Source organism: Desmodus rotundus, chromosome 11, assembly GCF_022682495.2.
Source record: "Desmodus rotundus isolate HL8 chromosome 11, HLdesRot8A.1, whole genome shotgun sequence".
Lineage (NCBI taxonomy): Eukaryota > Metazoa > Chordata > Mammalia > Chiroptera > Phyllostomidae > Desmodus > Desmodus rotundus.
Window position 1 is genome coordinate 30092842 of NC_071397.1, and position 6000 is coordinate 30098841.

General features: G+C 40.9%; 1 pseudogene; it reads left to right on the forward strand.

The window, feature by feature from the left end:
• LOC112319341 (heterogeneous nuclear ribonucleoprotein A1-like) overlaps positions 1-4329 on the forward strand; it is a 114571-nt pseudogene extending 110242 nt beyond the window's left edge.
• The last annotated feature ends 1671 nt before the right edge of the window (positions 4330-6000 follow it).

Consider the following 6000-nt stretch of genomic DNA (forward strand, 5'->3'; position numbering starts at 1 on the left):
CCCTTTTGGGAACGAGTTTGTCAAGGGCAATGATTGCCAACTGTTTATTTTTTCTTATGTGTTGATTTGATTCTTTCTGTGTTGTGTCATTATTTTCTTTTCTCTGCATTCAAAGTCTATTTTTTGATTTCTCTAAAGATAACTGCAATGACTCCATGCAAACACCACTTTTAAATTATTAAGGTTTTGGTGAACAAACACAGACACAGGAGCAAAAACTGAGGGGAGAATCTATGTTATATTCTTTTTTGATTTGGGGTATGAAACTTTTTTTCCTTTAATATCTGAAACACTGTAGGTGCTATTTATAATTATGTATTTAACAATTTCACTTCGGCAAACTAATTTTCTTTAAGAGATGTTAACAATTCTTCCTACCAACAAAACTATGATATTTAATTGACAGAAGTCTGTCTAACGAAGCATGGCTTAATTCGGTATCTACCCCTGAAAGTATGCGGCGTTCAACCTTGCATTTACTGTGGCATTGTGGTGCCTTTATCATGATCAGTAAGAACCTGTACAACTGAGTTTTAAAATGTTTTCACATGAGTTTCAAAATCTGCTTACATTTAAAGAGAAAAATGGGAGCTTTAATGAAAGAAATGAACACTGTCAGGTTGTAACAAGCTGGAAAGATCAAAACAGCATTCACTGCAACTGATAAAAAACATAACATGAGAGGTTTGGGGCCCCAGGATTTAACCAAGACAATTACATAGCATGAGGGAGAAGTAATAAAAATAAAAACTAGAAACAACAAAAAGGTATTTTGAAAACTGAATATCTATTATGATAAATAATCTTGGTTTTGATACCTCAATCTGAAATACAGGCTTGATACTTCCCTGAGACAATCAACTTCATTATCTTCTCATTCTCAGAAATATGTCATATTATGAAGTTTAATTTGTGCAAAATTAAATGTAAAAAGCTATCTATGTCTGTTACACGGGGGAGCAGAGTATATATTTCTTGAATAAAATAATTTTTTCAGGGAATGAAGTTACTCCTGGTTGCTATTTTTCCCCATGTTTCTATCAACCCTGGCAAATCGCTTTAGTGGGCCTAGGGTTGAGCACTATATTCTATTCTGGAGGCCTTTGTAGCAGGTAGCCTTTCAACAGGTAAGCCCAGGTCATCAACGGAAGGAGGTGCTTGGAAGGTGCTTTGTCTCCTGCTGTATTACCTTGAGAATTTGTGTGGCCTTCTTTGAAGAGAGGTGAAGTTTATGTAAGCCCTAGGTTTACCCTAACTTCATTGTTAAAGTTGGATGGACAGAGGGTGGTAACTGGGGCCTGGATAAACTGTTATAGAAATGAAGGGTTACTATTGGGTTCTTGTAGTATTGGGATGGCTAAGGCACTCTCAAATATTTGGGTGCAAAAATAGTCTTGGTCTAAGAAATACAGGTTGCTCCAGGGCTTCCTGAGGGGAAATAGCTCCCCAGGAGAGTTTGGGGTATAACGACTATGAGTTAAATGGATATTTCTTAGGTCAAGGAATTTTTTAAGGCAATTATATGACTTCTTTTTACAAAAAGAAGAATGACTATGGAGTACACATCTCACAAGGATTAGATGATGCTAATGTCACATATTTTGCAAGTGCTTTGAAAAGTGTCCAAGATGCAGGATGTCCAGCTGCAAAACTTTGTTATTGTTATTTATAGCTCAGATTTTGATGAATGAATTTTTAAAATGGGTTATAAAAGGAAAATATACCTCTATTATAATGTTTTATAAAAGAAGGAGGAAATATAATACCTGGATTAGACCTTTGGCTTGGTAAATAATCAGAAAAGGAGTAAAAATAATACTCTCCTAATAATGGATTTTATGCAAGAAAAACCTTACTGGGGAAATAATAGTAGCACAGAACCTCCATATTGCATCCATAAGAGCCCTTTGTTCTATGCAACTAGCTGGACTTCCATTCATTTGCAGATCTTGGAGTAGAAAGGTGTTTATTATGCAATTAATTACCGTATTTTCGGACTGTAAGATGCACTCCCCCCCCCAATTTGGGAGGAAAATGGGGGGTCTTATAGTCCGAATGTAGCTTACCTGGCTCGCTGCAGTGGGGGGCGGGGGAGAGCGGTGGTGGAGCGGGTCACAGGAGGCAGGAGCAGGGTCGCTGCTGCAGGAAGCTGGAGGCGGCAGGAGTGAGGCGAAGCTGTGGGCCCTGGGCTAGGAGGAGGGGGTGTCCCGGTGATGCGAAGCAAGGGAGGCAGGAGCGGAGTCCCCGCTGAGGCATACTATAGCACTAGGGAGAAAGGCACAGGCTGTACAGACACGTTAGAAGAAGAAAGCCTGCGGGCGCTGGTAGGTGCCTTCATCACGTGACTGGTGAGTTCCTCATTAACATTAACATAGGCAAATTCCACTGCAGGGTCACCTGTCAACGTGGCCCTGCAGCTGTTGCAAAACTACAACTCCCATCATGCTTGAAGAGGTTGGGATGATGGGAACTGCAATTTGGCAACAGCTGCAGAGCCACATAAGTTGTGCAAAACTGCTGTCCCCATACAAGAGTGGCCCTCAACCTGTGGCCCTCCAGCAGCAGATCCCCCCATAACAGTGTGAGCAGCAGATCCCCCCATAACAGCATCAGCAGCAGATCTCCCCCATAACAGCATCAGCAGCAGATCCCCCCATAACAGTGTCAGCAGCAGATCCCCCCATAACAGTGTCAGCAGCAGATTCCCCCCATAACAGTGTCAGCAGCAGATCCTCCCATAACAGTGTCGGCAGCAGATCTCCCCATAACAGTGCGTCATCCACTGATGTTCTCAGCTGCCATGCCCCCATAACTATGAAGGACACAGTGCTGATAGTTCTGTCATTACTGTATTTTGTTGTAGAAAGATACGATAGCGTACCGTAGTCTCCTGTAGAATCTACTGTAATTGTGGAAAGATGTCAAAGCAGAAAATGATTTCTGCTCTAAAGGATGTTATTAAATATTTTACCACATTTTTTGCTTCAATTTTTTTTTCCTATTTTCCTCCTCTAAAACCCAGGTGTGTCTTATGGTCTGGTGCGTCTTATAGTCGGAAAAATATGGTAAGAATTACAGGGTATTAAAAAATTCAGTGGACTTTGCTGCCAAGTAAGCATCCTTAAAATGTAAGGCAGTCTTGCAAAGAGCCAGAACAGCAGCGGAAGCTCTTTATTGGAGGTCTGAGCTTCAAAACAACTGATGAGAGTCTGAGGAGTCATTCTGAGCAAAGGGGAATGCTCAGGGACTGTATGGTAATGAAAGATCCAAACGGCAAGGTCTCCAGAGGACCTGGGTTTGTCACATATGCCACTGTGGAGGAGGTGGCTGCAGCCATGAATGCAAGGACACAAGAGGTGGATGGAAGAATTGTGGAATTAAAGAGGGCTGTCTCAAGAGAAGACTCTCAAAGACCTTGTTCCCACTTGACTGTGAAAAAGAGATTTGTCAGTGGTATTAATGAAGACACTGACAAACATCACCCAAGAGATTATTTTGAACAGCATGAGAAAATTGAAGTGATTGAAATCATGACTGACTGAGGCAGTGGCGAAAGAAGATTTGCTTTTGTAACCTCTGATGATCATGCCTCTATGGACAAAATTGTCATTCAGAAATACCATACGGTAAATGGCCACAACTGTGAAGTAAAGAAAGCCCTATCTAAGCAAGATATGGCTAGTGCTTCATCCAGACAAAAAGGTCAAAGTGGTCCTGGAAACTTCAGAGGAGGTCATGGAGGTGGTTTTGGTGGGAAAGACAACTTTGGTCATGGAGGAAACTTCAGTGATTGAGGTGGCTTTGGTGGCAGCTGTGGTGGTGGTGGATATGGTGGCAGTGCAGATGCGTATAATGGACTTGGTAATGATGGTAGTTATGGAGGAGGCGGCCCTGGTTACTCTGGAGGAAGCAGAGGCTGTGGAAGTGGTAGACAGGGTTATGGAAACCAGGGTAGTGGCCTGGTGGGAGTGGCAGCTATGACGGCCATAACAAAGGAGGAGGTGGCTTTGGTGACGGTAGTAGAAGCAATTTTGGAGGTGAAGTAGAAGCTACAATGATTTTGGCAATTACAATCAATCTTCAAATTTTGGATCCATGAAAGGAGAAAACTTTGAAGGCAGAAGTGCCGGCCCCTGTGGTGGTGGAGGACAGTACCTTGCTAAACCACACAACCAAGCTGGCTATGGCGGTTCCAGCAGCAGCAGTAGCTATGGCAGTGGCAGAAGGTTTTACCAAAGCATAGCAGGAGAGAAGAGCCAGAGGAGTGACAGGAAAGCTATGGGTTACAACAGAGTTGTGCACTCAGCCAAGCTCAGTGGCAGGGCCTAGCTGCTATAAAGAAGACATGTTTTAGACAGCATTCCAGCAAAGGGTTTTAACATAGTTTCGTTTTGCACCCATGCTGTTGATTGCTAAATGTAATAGTCTAAACATGACACTGAATAAATCTGTCTTTTTAAAATGTGCTGTGTAAAGTCAGTCTACCCTGAAGCCATCTTGGTAAATTACCCCAACAGTGGGAAGTTAGAATTCCTTCAGGGTGACGCCAGGTTCCATCTGAAATTTATTTACAACCTGCTTGGGCACAGAAGCCAATCCCTTCAGATGCCTTGGTATACTAGAATTGACAGCTACTATGTTGTGACCTGCAGTTCATCATTAAAAGGATCACTCAGGCAGAGTCATGGAGTTTATTTGGGTATTAATGATGATTGGCACATCCTGTGCAATACATCTAAATTAAATTATGGTACCAGATAAAATTTTAGATGAGAATGAAGCTTGTGTGTCATTCATCGTCATGTGTAATCAAATGGATTAATATCCTCTTGAAAAAATTCAATTGAGGTGTCTTAGATTTCCTTCGTTAAGGCCAACATGTATTAAATGCTCATCATGTGTCGGCAATTTTTTAGCTTTTGAGGACTTGAAGATGGATATGATATTGTCTTTGCTTGGGAGAAGTAATCCATTGACTAATAAGTTCATAAAAAGAACTGTGGTGCCTGATAAATACTGGTACAATATAAGACAAAACCTTCAGTTTTCCAATAACAAACATTTAATTTTAAATTCTAAAGGAGAAATCAATATCCTTTATAAAAACAATATTTTCCCTCTATAGACAAAAACATTTTCATTCTAGAATTATGGCAGGTCTAGAAGAAGGAATCTTGGGTGAAAGAAAGTTCCCTAGAAAAACCGTTATGGGAGGAATAGGAGGAAGTAGGCATGTGCAACTCTGAAATGTCTTGAAATATTTCAGGAGCTGTGATGGGAAGATTAGCCTGACTCTGTTACTCAGAGGTCAGAACTGTGAAGCTGGGAGTAAACAGCTCTATATAGTGATGGTTTGTCCAAGTCACTGTTAAGAGTTTCCAGCATTGATTCTGGCTCTCTCCATGTCCCAGGAGTTATGCAGAAGCTAAGTACCCATTTTTCAGGGTAGAGATATGGTTTCCAAACAAGGAAAAAGTTACATTTGATGAACTCTCAGATCCCTTCCTTCTCTAACACTTTGTCTTTCCAGACCTCTGGATGAGGATGAGTATTATGTGTCTGAAGTGCTCCCAAGGAGCCGTACGCGTGTGTGAGCAGCTAACCTAGTCATCAAACATATATGGCAGTAAGTATTGTTGATCTGGGTTCCACAGACACTCTTGCCCTGGATATCTTACAAAGTTAGATAAATCTGAGTGATGAAATAATGATATTGTTCATTAAAAGAAGACTTTAAAACACTTTTATCTCAGACCACAAAGATTAAAAGTCAGACCCGGTTTCTAATCTGAGAGTAAAGAGAGAGTTTCTTAGAAAATGGGATGAGTAGGTAGTAATACATTCTCTTCTAAATGAAAATCAAATCACCATAGTGGTGAGTTCATAAACACCTCAGGATGTCCCAGAGAGGTTTGATAAAATGAGTTATTATAAAAATGAGTTATTACAGCATAATTAATGTTGATAAGGAAATGTAATATAAAATTATTAATCAAACAG